Source organism: Hipposideros armiger, unplaced genomic scaffold, assembly GCF_001890085.2.
Source record: "Hipposideros armiger isolate ML-2016 unplaced genomic scaffold, ASM189008v1 scaffold_640, whole genome shotgun sequence".
Taxonomy (NCBI): domain Eukaryota; kingdom Metazoa; phylum Chordata; class Mammalia; order Chiroptera; family Hipposideridae; genus Hipposideros; species Hipposideros armiger.
In genome coordinates, this window is record NW_017731990.1 from 122319 (window position 1) to 139772 (window position 17454).

At 40.6% G+C, this 17454-nt stretch overlaps 1 protein-coding gene and 1 pseudogene across 2 annotated transcripts in view; one reads left to right on the forward strand and one right to left on the reverse strand.

The window, feature by feature from the left end:
• Positions 1-6090: 6090 nt before the first annotated feature.
• On the reverse strand, positions 6091-7316 carry LOC109372525 (ERO1-like protein alpha; annotated as a pseudogene).
• An 8713-nt stretch (positions 7317-16029) lies between these two features.
• Positions 16030-17454, forward strand: part of ASB8 (ankyrin repeat and SOCS box containing 8) — an 8519-nt gene continuing 7094 nt past the window's right edge. For both annotated transcript variants that reach the window (XM_019625849.1, XM_019625850.1), the window contains exon 1: positions 16030-16163. The gene's annotated coding sequence lies outside the window, so the exon portion shown is untranslated. The remainder of the gene's footprint in view (positions 16164-17454) is intronic.

Below are 17454 nucleotides of genomic sequence, written 5' to 3' on the forward strand. Positions count from 1 at the left end.
GTTTATTTGGGGGAGGAAATAGATTTATTTATCCCTGAGACCAGCTTTGTCATGTTTCCGCACTCTACTGCCCACATTTTAACCACAAAAGAAAAGTTGAGAGAGTCCTGAAGTGATTTTGTGTTTTTCAAAATACGAAGATTGCCATAATCTCTGATGCCCACAGATACTTCTCTAATCCATTTCCTCTTCCCCATTTCTACCAGCAAACCTCAGGTCCTAGTTACCTCATGCCTGGAGAATTAGTTCCCCTTCAGCCTTTCCTCTGCACCTTCCCTTCTCCCGCCTCCTGATGCCTCAATCTCCTCACAGCAGTCCGAGAAAGACTCTACCTAAAATTCAGACTTGAGCCTTTTCACACCCCATCTTAAAATGTCCTGAAGGCTTCCCATAGCCTCCAGCCTCATACTTTTTCACTCCTTTCTGCCACACTGTTTACCCTCTAGATGCACAAATCTACTTGTAGTTCCCATACACCCAGCACCCATTCATGCCTCCCTACCTTTATTCATTGGTGTTCTCTACGTTTAAAGTGCCTTTCTCTCCTTTTTTCTTTCCTTTTGGACCTTTATTATTGTGAAATATAATACAAATTTGTAAATCAAATAAACATATATGTATAATTTAATGAATAAAGACAGTACCTGTATGATCACTACCGAAGTCAAGAAACAGAACATTACAAGCATCTCCCCATCCCCACCACTGGAAGTCCCCTATTCCTATGCTGGAGTCAAAACCTTCTCCCTCCTATGAGTAGCCTCTATCTTGATTATTATCTTGATAATAAGTTCCTTGCTTTTCTTTATAGTTTATCAATCACAAGTTTATACATCCCTAGACAATAGAGTGTAATTTTGCTTGTTTTTGAGTATTGTATAGAATGAATTTATTCACAATGAATTTATTCTTTTGAACTTTATATAAATGGAATCACAGAATTTGTTGTGTTGTGTTTTGCTTCTTTTTCACAACATTATATATGTAAAAGTCATCAGTGTTGTTGAAGTACCTGTGCTTTGTTCATTTTCATTGTTCTACTGAATTTCATTGTATGAATATACCACCATGTATTTATCTGCATTCTACTGTTGATGGACATTTCAGTTGTTTTCAAATTTAGGCTATTATTAATAATACTCCTATGAATATTCTAGTACATGTCTCATGGTGCATACAACAGAAGTTTTTCTAAAGTTTATACATACAGATGGACTTGCTGAATCATAGGGTATGCTTATCTTCAGCTCTACTAGAGAATATCAAATTGTTTTCAAAAGTGGTTATAATAATTTATACTTCGCCAGCAGGGTAAGCGTTCTCATTACTCCACATTCTCTCCAACACTTGGTATTGTTAGACTTTTAATTATTAATTTCTCTCTGATATAATCCCAAGCACCTAGAACAGTGTGCTTAGCTCATAATAAGCATTCATTAAATATTTGCTTAAGAAATGAATATTTCTTAATTTCCAAGCAGGGGAATTTTCTAATTGTCTTTTTGTTATTTGGTTAATACATAGTTTAAATCCATTGTAGATGAAGAACACTTCCTGTTCGATATCAACCTTTAGAAATTTGTTAAAACTTGTCCAATACACAAGTTTTTGTTTATAATTGTTATGTTTATGCATCATGAAAGAATGTGTTTTGTGTTTGTTGGATGCAAGGCTTAGATATTTCCATTAGCACTTTTAAAACAAATTTATAAACTGTTTATAAAAATTTTCTATATCCTAAGTGATTTGGTCTACTTATATTATAAATTATTAAGAAGGGGTTATTATAATCTTCCACTATGTTTGTGAATTTATCCTTGTAGTTCTGATAATTTTTGCTTCATATATTCAGGTGCTATATTGTAAGTGTGATTTACATTTTTAAATTGTAATGTTTTCCTGGTGAATTGAACATTTTTCATTATTAGGTGGTTTTTGTTCAGTAACAATGCTTTTTACCTTAAATTTCTTTTTTTTTTAAAAGATTTTTATTGGGGAATTGGGGGAAGGGGAGCAGACAAGTTGCTGTCCTTTTGTTCTTCAGTCTAGCTGTGGAGGACGTTGCTTCACTGGCCCAAGTTGGCACCATCATTGCGCTCTTCCCGGGCGAGGCAGATCAGTTGCCAGCTTCTGGACGAACGCTCACTGCTGCTGCTGGCCGCTCACGCTGGCTGCTGGCTACACAAGGTAGCCCATGGCAACCCACTGCCACAGGGGCTGCCACCTACACCGTCGCTGGCGACTCACAGCAGCCCAGCTCCAGGTTGAGCTGTTGTTCAGCATCTTAGCTGTGGAGGGCAGTGTCACTGGCCCTCATATGTGGGATCGGAACCAGGACCCTGTGACATCCCAAGTCAGTTCTTAACCATCGCGCCACTCGGCCGGCCCCCTTAAATTTCATTTTGACTGATATTAATGTACTTGCACCAGCTTCTTTGGATGGGGTGCATGATGGATCCTTTTCCATTCCTCTACCTTCGACCCCTGTTTCCGTAGGTTTTAAGTGTATTTCCGGTATACAGCATATAGATTTTGTTTTGCTTTGCATTTTATTCATTTTGGCATCCTTTGTCTTTTGTCTAGAGCACTTAGCCCAGTTATATTTAATATTAATAAAATTAATATTTGGATTTAAACTATATTTGTGGATTTATCTATTTCTCATTTCTGTTAGGTTTCGCTTCCTATATTTTGAAGCTCTTTTATTATGTCTTTAATGGTTTAGGATTGTTACGTGCTTTTGCTGAATTAATTGCTTTATCATTATGAAATGACCTTTCTTTCTTCCTGGTATTATTCAATGCTGTAATATTTACTTAATCTGTTATTAAAGAAGTCATTTCAGATTTTCTTGGGTTAATGTTTGAATGGCATATTTTTCCTTTTTTTTCCCTTTTGTCATATCTATTTAAGGTAGATTTCCTATAGACAGAATGTACTTGGGTCTTACTTTCTATCCAACCTGACCATCTCTATCCACTAATTGAGGGGCTGGCCGAGTGGCTCAGTTGGTTAAGAGCTCGCTCAAGAGTGCAAGCTCTGAGTAACAGTGGTTTGAGTCCCGGCTGGAGCTGAGCTGCTGCTGAGCTGCCAACAGGTGGCAGGATGGCTCAGCTAAAATAATAATAATAATAATAATAATAATAATAATAATAAAGTGCTTTAATTGAGATGTTTAGCCCATTTACATTTATTATAATTATTGATAAGATTGGATTTCAATCTAGCATCTTGCTATTTGCTGCCTATTCACCTCATCTGTTCTTTGTTTCTTTCTTATTTCCATTCCAATGTTTAATTTTTTTCAGACTAATTGATTTTTTTAAAAAAAGGTTTTATTGGGGAATTGGGGGAGGGAAACAGTGTTGGAAAATCGGGGAAGGGGAACAGACAAGTTGCTGTCCTTTTGTTCTTCAGTCTAGTTGTGGAGGACTTCGCTTCACTGGCCCAGGTTGGTATTATCATTGCGCTCTTCCCGGGTGAGGCAGTTGCTCACTGGCCATTGGACTGCCGCTCACAGTGGCTCACGGCAGCTCATGAAAGCGCAGGCCAGCTGTCGGCCAGTCCCACTGCAGCCTTCGCTGTCACCAGTGACTCACGGCAGCCCAGCTCCAGGTTGAGCTGTTGTTCACCATCTCAGCTGTAGAGGGCAGTGTCACTGGCCCATGTGGGATCCCAACTGGGGCCCTGCTGCTCAGAGCTGACATCCCAAGCCAACTCTTAACCAACGCGCCACTTGGCTGGCCCTAACTGAATTTTTAAATAATTCCTTTTTACCTCCACTATTGGCTTATTAGCTCTTCCTCTTCTTTTTCTTCTGTTTTATTGTCACTGTTGTTGCTTTAGAGCAGTGCTTTTTCATAGAATTTTCTGTGATGGAATCGTTCTATATCTGCACTGTCCAGTATGCTAATCACTAGCCACGTATGATTATTTAAGACTTAAAGTATAGTTAGTATGACTAAGGAACTGAATTTTTAATTTTTCCTGATTTTAATTTTAATAGCCACATGTGGTGAGTAGCTACTATATTGGACAATGCAGCTCAAAAATTTAACAATATACACCCTTAACTTATCATTCTACCTTTAAAGAGTATAAGAATCTTTCAACAACATACTTTCATTTCCTGCCTCATGTCCTTTGTGTTTTTGTTGTCGCACATATTACTTTTACATATGCTAAAACCCCAAGTGCACTTCTTTTATTTTTACTTTAGTCATTTATCTTTTCAAGAGTTTAAGTTTGAGAAAAAAATTTTAAATATTTTACCTATATATTTATCACTTTTCACACTCTTTATTCCTTTTGTTGATCCAATTTTTCATCTATTCTTCTTCTGCCTGAATAACTTCCTTTAACATTTTATCTTTTGTTTGTTTAAAAGAGTCTTTATTTCACCTTTATTATTTTTTTTAAAGTTTCCTGTTTAGGTTAAGCTTCACAATTTTTTTTTTAAAGACTTTCATTGGGGAATTGGGGGGATGGGAACAGTGCTGGCGAATTGGGGGAAGGGGAACAGACAAGTTGCTGTCGTTTTGTTCTTCTGTCTAGTTGTGGAGGAGGTTGCTTCACTGGCCCAAGGTGGCACCATCATTGCGCTCTTCCGGGCGAGGCACATCAGTCGCTGGCTTCTGGACAGCCGCTCACTGCGGCTGCTGGCCGCTCACGCTGGCTGCTGGCCGCTCACGCTGGCTGCTGGCTACACAAGATAGCCCATGGCAACCCACTGCCACAGGGACTGCAGCCTACGCCGCCGCCGGCGACTCATGGCAGCCCAGCTCCAGGTTGAGCTGTTGTTCAGCATCTTAGCTGTGGAGGGCAGTGTCACTGGCCCTCATATGTGGGATCCCAACCGGGGCCCTCTGGTATCCCAAGCCAGTTCTTAACCATCGCGCCACTCGGCCGGCCCTCACCTTTATTTTTGAAAGATATTTTTGCTGGGTAAATCTTCTGGGTTGACCTTGTCTTTTGTTTTGCATGGCTTTTGTAAGAAATCTGTTGGCATTATCTTCTTTGTTCCTCTATGGCAGGAGATGGCAAGCTTTTCTGTAAAGGGCCAGATAGTAAATTTTTAAGCTTTGCAAGCCATATAGTCTCTGTTGCAACTACTCAACTCTGCCATCATAGCATAGTAGCAGCCATAGTAAATACATATATGAATGTGTGAGATTGTGTTCCAGCTAAACGTTATTTACGCAAACAAGAGGTAGGCCAGATTTGACCCATGGGCCATAGTTTGCCAGTTCCTGCTCTTTATATAATGTGTCATTTTTTTATCTGGCTGATTTTAGTGGTTTGTTCTTTATCCTTGGGTTTTAGCAGTTTAATTATGATATGCCCTAGCATGGTTTTCTTTTCTTTTTTTTATTTTTTTAGCTGAGCCATCCTGCTACCTGTTGGCAGCTCAGCGGCTGCTCAGCTCAGGCTGGACTCAAACTGCTGTTGCTCAGAGCTCAAACTCTTGAGCGAGCTCTTAACCAACTGAGCCACTCGGCCGGCCCCCCTGGCATGGTTTTCTTAAAGTTTATTCTGCCTGAATTTCATTGAGCTTTCAAATTTGGAAATTTTTTAGTCATTATTTAATTGTTTTATTATTTATTGATTTATTTAAGCCCCTAGCTCTTCTGAATCTTCAGTTACATGTGTGTTAAACTGCTTGATATGCCTCACAGATCACTTTGCTCTGGTCCTTTCTTTTTAAATCTTTTTTTCCCTCTGTGCTTCATTTTGAGTAGCTTTTATTTCTATGTCTTCAAGTTTTCTAATATTTTCTTTTGTAGTCAACAATTTGCTGTATTTTCCTCATGAAAAATTTTAATTTTATTCATTTTTAAAATTTGATAATCCTGATTTTATTCAATATTAAACTATAAAATTTGTGCTGTGTTATTGAAGTATTACTTTGACTCACAATAATAGTATACATATTTAAACTCAACTCAATTACAAAGTAAAACTGTTAACTTAAGCAATATAATTCTCCTCTAATAAAAATAACTTTATATAAAAGGTTGACTTCAACCTTTCATTGCTATTCCACTCTTTGGCCTCCATTATCCAGAACCAGGCACATTTCATCAGATTTCTTTAATGAATATTTTGTAGCATGTTCCTGAAGTTTTCCAGTTTTTTTACACTTATAGAAATTGTTCCAAATTCATTAAACAATGATACTATTTCTTGTGTGTTAGATGGAATTCATAAGTGGGGCATTTTTCTGGCATATTTGCTGTCAATTTCTTTGAAAACAAGACTTTCAAAGTGTGCCCAAACCCTGAGTCTGAATATTTTCCCACAGTCAACATGTAAGCCAACAAACACAATCTATAATTTTGGAAAGATTTCTATAATATAATTCAGGCTAACGTCTGCCTGTAATTATCTTGCTCCTTTTTCTATCCCAAGCAAAAAATGAATTCCATAAAAATACAAAAGAAAATATTTGACTTTGTGAAAAATTTCCAAGATTAACTTCATTTTCTGAATCTTAAACTTTAGTTCCAGTGAATAGTTGAAAATCTGGGTGCCCAGAGAATGGTAGTACTTTAGATAAAGACCTTAATTCTTTTTTTAATTTTTTTTTATTGAGGAACAGTGTGTTTTTCCAGGACCCTCCAAGTTAAGTAGTTTCAATCTAGTTGTGGAGGGTGCATCTCCTTAGCCCATGTGGGGATCCAACCGGCAACCTTGCTGTTATGAGCACTGCGCTCTAACCAACTGAGCTAACCAGCCACCTCAAGACCCTAATTCTTTTAAGTAGAGAAAATACAAGTTATTGAGCCTTCTTGGACCTTCCCCTTCGGTCATAATTCCATCAAATGCACTGGAGAAATTCTGTAATGTATATCCCCATTTCTTTTCCAAACATGTATCCTGTAAAGGCTATCTTGCACTCATATGTACTTTAATGCTTGCGTGTAGTTCAGATATAAGTCTGTAGAATGCCCCCTCCCCATTTCTTACACAGAGACCTTCAAGCTATTGGTGAAAAAATGGTCTCTTCACATTTCCCTTGACCAAAGCCAAAATATTTATGAAACAGTTTTCTTCATAGATGATTATATTCCCTAGCTTCCAAACATCTGGTCTCTTATAACTGTGTACAGTTTAGGATTAAGAGCAATGTACAGATTCAGTACCAGGGTTTTATATGCCCTCAGCTTCACCAAAGTTGTCTGAGGAATCATCACACCTGGCCCACTGAACAGTTTTCTGTGTTTCTTCACTCAGGGATTCATCCGTAGCTCCAAGTCATTCCGCTTGTTCAGTGAAATGAGATTATTGCCTTCTTCAGAATACCTGTAGCTTGCAGTTTTAATGTAATTTTAATTAAAATGCTAAATTTTTAAATTACGGGACTTTAACATTTTTATACTTACACTGAATTTATTTACTTTATCGTATACTATAGATAGGATAGTTTCACAATACCAGTGTTAGTACTAACATTAAACCTACAGAATGAAGTTTAAGAGTTTTGTTCTTAGAACATATCCCACTAAAGAAGGACAAAGGCCTGTGTCCAAAAGTCATTTGAAATAAATCTTCTTCTTTTTTTTTTTTTTGGTTATGTTACCAGTCTCATACACACTTAGTTTTGTTTCATTTGTTTTCAGTTTTAGGGATTGCTCTTTTTTTTCTGTTTTTGGTTTAATCGACTTTTTGAATATGTAAAATAATTTCATGATTCTAAAGTCAAAACTACATAAAAAGATATCGTCAGAGTCTCCCCTCCCCATCCCCTGGTCCCATTTTCCACTTCCTATAGTAACCATTTTCATTTGTTTCTGGATTATCCTTCAATGGTTCATTTTGTCCTAAAAGTAGCTACCATATACACTGTTTCTGCACCTCACCTCACATAGTATGTGTATATTATGGTCATTCTGTAGCAACACATAGAAATATTCCTCATTATGCTTATAGCTGCACAGTACTCCACTATGTACCATAGTTTACTTAACTATTCTACTCCTACTTGGTGGCATTTGGGCTATTTCTAGTCTTTTGCCATTCTAAGTAATGCCACAATGAATAACCTTGTGCATTTCGAGTTTGTGTAGAAATACTTTTAGTATAGATTCCTAGAAAATGTGATTGCTGGTTAAAGGGTGAATGCATCTTTTTGGAATTTTGCTAGATGGCACCAACTTTTCTTCTTTGTAAATGACTCTTCAGTTCATCCAGGAGCGCACAGCAAAAATCTAGGAGTCATTCTTGGCAATCAGCTTGTAATTAATCAACAAGTTTTATCAATTGTTACCTTAAAATATTTCAAACTCGCCCACCTCTCTCCCTTTCTATGGCCACTACCCTAGTCCAAGCCTGCATCATTTCTTGCCTAGATCATTTACTGCTGTTTTCCCTTTTTCAGTCCTTCCCCTTCTATAATCCATTCTTCATCAGAAAATCAGATGATCCTTTAAAAGCACAGAAGTGATCATAAAACCTATGAATAGCTTCCTATTCTTTTGGAATCAAGTGCAGAACCCTTAACATGTCCCCCAAGACCATGCCTCATCAGGAGTGTCCCTACCTTTTCAGCCTCAACTGTGCCCCCACCTCCTTATTCTGGCCTCTTTCTCTTCTTCCAACTTCCTAAGCTCTTCCCCTCTTGGACTCTTTAAATACTCTTTCATTTGCTAGGAGGCCTATTCTCTCCATCTCCTCCACACTTTTGATATGGTTATATCTATTCATCTTGCAGTTCTGTGCTCAGGGAAGTTTTCATTAACCTCCTAGTCTGATTGAGGTGTTCTATTGAACAGTCATATTGCCCTCTATATTTTTCCTTATCACTATTGTGGTTATTTAGGCATTCAGGTGATTCTTTAGCTAATGTTTATTTCTCACACTAAACTATAATTCCCCTGGAGGCAGGGACTGTGTTGATCTTATTTTGAGTCGGATCTTCAGCATCTATCATAAGGAACACAGTAATAGGATTTAATAAGTATTTGTTGCATGAATGAATGAATGAATGAATGAATAACTAATAACTATTGAACTCTGAGCAAGAAGCCTGAAGAAACAAATGCTCTATTTTCCCTCCAGGGGGAGACATACTCCTACTAGAAATAGCACAGGCCTCAAGAGAGTACAGAATTCTGAGCAACATAATGTGCTTGGCGAGCCCCTGAAATTGATTCAGAGAATCCAGTCATTTCCATGCTAGTAGGATTCTCCTGATCAGTCTGGACCACCCACTGGTACGGCATTTGGGCATCTTTTCCTCTGTTAATTTTCCTCCCTTGAACAATCTTTAAAATCTCTCCTCCTGGAGTTTGTCTACTGTAGTCTTGGTTTGCTAGGGAATTTTTGCTATAATTGCCCACATTTTGGAAAAGTAGTATCATGTATATATAATTTAAATCACAAACATTGTTATTTGTATTTTTACTGTAATTTTTTTTCAAAATTCCTTAGGTAATCTTTATGCAGTCTCAAAAGGTTTCCAAATTACTCAGATAGTAAAAAATATTGGTGACCTGTAGGACCAAAAAGGAATAATAAAATATTGATGAACAGCTAATTTTAAAAACACAGATTTTTAAATTTCCCTGAGTCTGGGGAAAGTGAAAAGAAAGAAGAAAAAGAGTGGAGTTTAATATTGACAGCATGTCCGCCTCTGAGCTGTTTCTGAAAGGAGTCCTTGTTTAAGTCCTTGTTTAATTCTGGTGACACGAATTCTGGTGACTACTCCTGCTGCACATTAATACTGTTCTTTTCTCGGCTGAATTACTTTCTCTAGGACAAGGTTGAAGTGTATAAGAAGTTTCATGAGGCTGACATTATATTTATCTGAAAATATTTTTTTCTGTTTTTTTGCTCCATTTCCAAAGCTCCCTTTCAGTTTTCCTTTTATATGTGCCTCTGGGTCCTTTCTCAGGATCAGGGACCAGGACATAGAGGCATTCCACTATTCCTGTTTTTGGGAGGTTAGGTCACTTTATGGTAATTCAGTTTGCATTTATCTAATACTGTGTGTCTGGGACTGTGCTATGGCAGGGAGGTAAGTGCAGGAAATCTAAGTCTCTGTGCTAGAAGTGCTTACACTGTAACTGCGAGGACTCCACATTTGGTAACCTCCTTGAACAAATATAATACAGAGATGACATAGATAAGAACCAAGGTTTATGTAGTTTACTAAACCACTCTTCACAAATGTGATCTAAGTTGTGTAAAATTAACCCTTGGGGTAGGTATTGTTACTCTCATCCTGTTGTACAGATGAATAAACTGAAACTTAGATAATATAGCTTGCTTAAACAAAGTAATTGGAGCTACTATCAGAACTGGAACCTTGGTCGTGATGGTGTTTGCATAATATTACATTGTTTCTAAAATAAGAAATATGCTATAAGCAGTAGCCCTAAAAATTGAGAAATGCCAAGTAAAGAGGACATACACTATTATATTAATGAGAGAAAGCTTGTTTTTCCCAACTAGGCTGACACTTGGATCTTATTTTTTCATCCTACTTTGTTAATTTTTTTTTTTTTTTTTTTTAGCTGAGCCATCCTGCTACCTATTGGCAGCTTAGTGGCAGCTCAGCTCGGGCCGGGACTCAAACCGCTGTTGCTCAGAGCTCGCACTCTTGAGCGAGCTCTTAACCAACTCCCTACTTTGTTAATTTTGACAGATACCCTCTCTCCTTTGTTCTTAGGGAATCTCAAACTTCCTTTTGCTTCTTTTCTTTTTCTTTGGTGATAGGAGAAAGGCTTTTTTGGAAGGAATCACTTCTTAAGTCGCCTTGCTTACTTAACTTTTTTACTTACTTAAGGAAGGGTGTCAGGAAAACTTTGCCATCAACATTAGCCAGGTGGCCCCTGAAGAAGGATAAAGCCTTTTTAGACAGAAGAGTAAGTAATGAATTCTGGCCAGAAGCCAGAAAACTGTTGTGAAAGGCTTCCTGTTACCACTTAGAGAGATTGGAAGGCAGAATTCCTATCCTCCAGCACAATGTCACTTTAGAGGATTGCACTCAAAATCAGGAGAGTTTGGAGCCAGCAGGTGAAGAAAGGAGTTTTTCACTCCAAAAAGGCCTGTGGGCAATAGGTAGTTGCAATGTTCAAAGAGCAAGACACCCAGATCTGTAACCTGGGACAGCTCGATGGCATGTACCCACGGAGACTGGATACTGACACAAGTTGAACAGTGATAGCAGCAATAATTACAAGCGAAACATTATTATCAAATTTCTAGTTCAAGTTTATGCCAAGGTCTGAAGATAGGAACACTAGTTGCACTGTCAATCAACCCTAACTAATGAACACTTCTTGAAAACAGAAGTGGAATTAGCAGGAGGGAGAAGAAAAAATAATGACTTAAAAGTCTTCTGAGAGGTACAACACATCAAAAAAAAAAACCTTAGGGAGTCACTCGTAATCAAAACATGAAGAGCAGAAATAAACTAAAATATATACAGAGTTAGGATGTTGAATGCAAGATTTGTGGGTTGTCATCAAAATACAACTTTAATTTTTGGCTTTTACCATCTTTTAAAAATAGTCATTGGGAAGGGATAATCTCCCCCTGCCCTGGAATGAAAAAAAGAGCAGGTCCCCTGACTTTTTTGTTTCACTCTTCCATAATTGACGGTCGCTTAAAGTAAAAAAAGATAGTCCTGATTTAGTAATTAGAATGTTGCCGGTCCAAGATGGTGAATAAATACTTCAGTCTTCATTCCAAGTTACTAGCCTAAGACTTCTCCTTCTCCCTCTCCCCTGAGTAAGGCCTCCTGTGGCTGGTGGCTGCCTGTGTCCAGCTTTCTGTTCAACTTGCCTCCACCCCGACTAGCTAACTGCTATTTGATCTGCTGTGTGAAAGTGATAGGGAGGAGGGAGGACAGCTAAGGGGATAGGGCAGTTCTGTTCTGATAGGCTGGGTCTGTACTTCCTGTGTCTGGCAGACAGTTAGAGTTGACTCTTTTTCTTGCAGAGTGCTATTAAAGGTTCTCGGAAGATTGCCATCATCAGAGACCTCTCAGTTGAGTCCCTTTGTCCTAGACTGACACAGATGGTTGCCTGTGACAACCTCTGTGGGTTCTAGGATCCCTGTGTTAATCTCTAACTTCTGGTCCCTCTACACCTCTAGACAGCCTTTGTGAATAGATGAATGGCAACCCCGTGCTGACTGTCTCATATCAGGCCCACATCTGGTCCAGGGGAACATTTACACAGTCATCATCCCTACCACATCTGGGAGTACTGGTAGATCCCAGTGCAGCCACTTCTGCTTTGTGGTACCGCCTTCTTTAGTTTATAGGCAAGAGTTGGTGCGATTCTCTGTGTTTTACAAGTATCGGGAACAATTTCCAAGCTCTCTAGTCCCACAGAAGCCCCCTTTTAGGCTTGAGGAAAACGTACAGCCCATGTACTGCTTTTCCCTCTGGGTGTAAGGGGAGTGGGAACTCAACAGCACAAACAAATTTATCCCTAAGAAAACTCTTCACAGACTCTCCTTCTCGCTACACTATCTTGATCTCACCACGAAGTAGAACTGTTTTTCAACATTGACTTTATACATAAAACTTCATTGAAGTAATCAACTTTAATTGCAATTGACTATTTGCAAATCTGTCTCCCAACTCGTTTTTTGTGTTTTTTTTAAAGATTTTATTGGGGAATTGGGGGAGAGGAACAAATGAGTTGCTGTCCTTTTGTTCTTCAGTCTACAAGTGGAAGGCGTCACTTCACTGGCCCATGTTGGCATCACCACCATGCTCTTCCTGGGTGAGGCAGTTGCTTGCTGGCCATTGGACGGTGGCTCACGAAAGCTCACACCAGCTGCCGGCCAGCCCCACTGCAGCCGCGTCACCGGCGACTCACGGCCTCCCAGCTCCAGGTCAAGCTGTTGTTCATCATCTTAGCTGTAGAGGGCGCAGCGTCACTGGCCGTCATGTGGGATCCTAACCGGGGCCCTGCTGCTCAGGGCTGGCCTCCCAAGCCAACTCTTAACCAATGCGCCACTGGCTGGCCCACCCAACTCTTGATAGGAAGGAAATGTGTCTTTCCATCTCTGTCTGCTCTGCACTGCACTGCTGAGCACAGAGACTGGAACAAAGTAGGTGCCCAGTAAATGTTTGATGTTGGATGAATGAATGGATCTGAAATCTCCTTTGGTTGTGCAGTGTCTTCTCAGAGACACTATAAAATAGTCTGTACGGATCGCCTATTTTATCACTCCCTGGGAGACTAACCATTCTTATATTTATAAGATGCTGGGAATTTCCTAGAGTTTGTATACACTAGCATGTATCAGCCAGGAAATTTTGAGACATGAAACAACACAGGTAAAAAAATTCATCTTTTTTCAGGGAAGCAATGGATAAATATGAGATAGTTCAGGTTTTTAGAAAGGTTATGGGATGTCAAATTAAACCTCAGAAAAAAATTTCCCCAAAAGCTATGGGAACTATGGATATTGAGTAGTTTATTTCAAAACCCTAAAGCTGGACAAAATAACAAACAAAAAAATTAGATTCAAATATTTACCAAAATGTTAATAAATGTTAAATATAGGTGATGGACTGAATTCTATTTCCACTAGTTTTTTTGGTGCGCTTGAACATTGTTATAAAAATAACATTTAAAACTTGAAGCTGTGAATTACTGCTGTCTTTACCCTGTTTTAGAAATGAGGAGCCAAAAGAAGTAAAAATGGAACTATGTAGACTTGGCCATCTTATAATGAAGCTTTCACAGGTCCCATTAATATATTAGTATTATGATAGCCATGAGGCTGTTCTTATTTGGACTTAGGGAGTAAAAATTTGGAAGCAGGAAGTTTTGTTTGGGCATTTGGTATATTCAGAATTTATAGAAATAGAAGGATATTTAGAGACTACTTCAGCCAGTGTTCTCACTTTACAAATGAGAATACTGATGAAAAAAAAAAAAGGAATGAAAGAACTATCAATCTCAGAGCCAGGACAAAAGCCCAGGTCTTCTGTACTATGGTTTTTCTTTCTACCACCCTGATTGGCACATGACATTGAACAAGAGCTACCAAGGCATGGAACCTCAGAGAAGGGACAGATGCTACCCTTCAGCTGTGGTACTTTCTTTTGCTGGGTCCTTTGATCTATCACTTTTGTCGTGTACAGGTGGGGAATCTCATTCTTTTGTGCAGTGGATTCTCCAAGACAGAGCACCCACTAGTGGACCAACTAGAGCTAGACTTAATAAGATGAAGGCTAGTGAAGCAATCACCATCCCCTCAGTAGGTCAGTTTTGTGAAGCTATCCTCCACTTTTAGAAAGCTATGGATGGTGCCAAGCAAAGCATCACCTTGATCTAGAAACAGGGAGATTTAGCAGGCCTGGACCCATGGCATCATGAAATGGAATTTATTACATCTCTGCCTCTCACCTTATTAATTCCCCAGCCAAGTAGAATCCAGGGAGTTCAGGGGAGAATATACTACTGGGATATTAATGTGAATCACACAGTTCTAGACATAGGAATGGGAGTTTGAGAGGTACTGACTGAAACGAGGTTAGATCTGGACAAGAGATGTAGGTGGCTTGATTTTTCTTATGATCTTTCCTGCTGGTGGTCAGGAAGGACCAAGGTGCACAGATGAGCTCCTCCATTTTGGATCAGCACCAACACAGGTATCCCTTGCCCCTATGTCTGGAGGTTAAATGTTCTTTATGACCCAAATATAGATTTCTGGTTTAGAAGCAATGAGCACAGAATCAAACCATTTCCAGTTCACTGATTTGATCAAATGCCTTACAAGTAGTTTGATGGTTGGGGGTGAGGAACTCTAGCTTCCGAATAATCTCATTCAGGTTCCGTCAAACTTGCCCAAATAAATCTATGAATTAAAAACAATGTAGTTAATATGTAGCTACAGTTTCAAATCAACTCCCCAGACTCCCTCCCAATCAGAGGGCTGCGCCTAAACCACTGTTCCACAAGAGCTGTCAATAAGCAAAGCAGCCTTTAGTCCAGCGTCTGGAATTGGCGGCTTGCAGGCTGAATGTTGACTGCTTTTAAAAATGATTCTATAAAAAAAAAAGTTGCCAACATTTGCAGTTTGGGAGAATTCACTTTTTAAAAACCTGGATTTCAGTTTCTTTTGAAATATTAGACAATCTCACCACAGTTGAGTGGCGGGAGGTGGGGGACACGTTCCTGCATGGCAAAAATCCTTTCAGTTTGGAACTCAGCGGAGGCTCACTCAGGGCATGACCTTTTCTTGTTTGCCACCCTCTCACTGATGTACATGAGTTGTCTGAGCCCTGCTTTACTTTCAAACTGGTTATATTTTGTTGCTTGAAGCAAGCTTTGGGGAATGGGTGCTGGACACTCTAGGGAAAACAGGTGCCAGGTAGATCACAGCCCTTACAGTCTGTGTGGGCTGCCGCATTCTTCACATGCACCTTTGTGTGCTACTAGCTTGGAAATGTTTATGCTTTGTATGGAAATTACATCACAGAGGCATCAGCATCTCTCTGGGTGGGAAGGGTTATTGTCAACATGTCCCTCTTTTTCAGTCCTGTCCTCCACATTTGGGCTACTACACCTCTTGGATGGTTGTTTATCTTTGGTATAACTCCTTCCGAGGGAGGGTGGGCAATATCTATCTAGCAAGGTTCCGAGGAGCATAGATGCGTTCCAATATTATGAATAATGCTGGAAGTCTCTCTTATTTGCCAAAGACATTTCTTAGTAACAGTTTAGTCTCCTAAAATACTGAACCAGTGTTGCAAGTTTGGGAATAATCTGGGAATGAGATGCCCAGGCCTGATCTCAGACGGAGACAGTGGGAGGCAGCGGAGGGCATGGATGGTCACACTACAGGCCTGGACCACGAAGGCGCGACCCCACAGAGTCCGCCCCACAGCCAGGGCCAGTGAGCTCGGCACCCAACGCCGCGAACACCCATGCGGAGGCCGAGAGCGCCACATTGCGCCTGCGCGCAAAGCCTCACGGCACTGCGAGAAAGTGACCCGTTAACTAGACCTGGGTAAGACAGCAACTTCACGAGTCTGCGCAGGCGCGTCCCGCCCACAGCCACTGCTCGGTGCGCAAGCGCCCATCCTAGTAGCCTTCAGGTCCTGTAAACAGAGGGGCCCACTGGAGACAATTTCTGCTTCCGGGTCACGTCTTGACAGCGGCTGTCACGACCCCGCTCAACCCCGCGGTTTGGTGAGTGCGGCCCTCTCTGCGGTAATGCCTGCAGCCAGGCTCCCTAACCCGGTGCACCATACCCAGTAACGCTTCCTCCACTCCCCGCTCGGGGTTCCGCGAGCCCTCAAGGCTGAGACATCGTTCCCGGCCTTGGGGAGATCCGGGCGGGGGTTGGTTCGCTTCTGGGGCTCCCTCCGCGCAGATTTCGCGACCCTTTTAAAGTACAGGCCCTGGGAGACCTGCGGGGATTGATGCGATCTTTGGGGAGCCCCTGCGGAGAGTGACACCACACGCCTCTCATTTCGTGCCCTTACCCTCCGCCCCTTGCCTCGACCAGACAAAGCTGCCGCGCGCGCGAGCCCTCTCTCAGCAGATGCGGTGGGGTTGGGGGCGCCTCTGTAGGGGCCAGGGGTCTCCCCGCCCGGGAGGAAGCCACGGCCTCACTAGCACCAGAGCTGTTAAATGTCGCCTGTCTCCCACTTTGCTTCTAGCTTCGCGATAAAAACGCCTTGGTGTTTTCCCTGGATCCGAAGGGAAAGAAAACGGGGGAGAGAGGGCTTTCAGCTCCAGCAGAGGAAAGGGGCCATTTGGGGGTCAAACCGTGCACGGGCTGCTGTCCGGCGATCGGTGGAGTGTAGACTTCCGTGACCCTTCCTGACAATGAATGTTATCATTGTGCTCTGGAGTTTCACTCTTCACCAAGATCTTCGCGGCAGCCACTGGTCATATTCTGAGTTAGGGGTTCTGGGGTCCAGGAGCGCCCCGAAAGTGATTGCAGGGTTTATTTAGCCTCTTCAGATTATCATGGCCTAAAAACGGTTAACAGAACCACTTCAGTCTAAGCCTTCCACTTTAGATGCTCTGTCTTCTGCCCCCATTCTTGGAATCGCTGACCCAAATGCCTTCCCCCTCTGCCCCGCCTTTTTTCCTTGCAACAAGGAAGTATAAGATATAGACCCTTGTCTCTGAGGAGTTTAGTGGCTGTTGGAGAGATTAAAACCTATGCCAAGTCTAAACTATCTAGAAAATTTGAGAGAGACATATAAACAAGTGTGTAAGCTTATTCACTTATAATAGGGGAGAAGAATTCCCAATTTGAATCATTGATACCTATGAATCAATTATTTTTAACTTGTATTCTATTAATTAGTACTGTATATATTTTAAACGGATAAATGGCTAGTGGTTAGCAAAATAGAAACTATTAGAGTTTATAGTATGTTACATAATATATGATGCGATACTCTTTATCACAAAAAAGCAAAAATTGCATAGTATGAAATGACCAAAGCAATTTTAGGATTTTTTT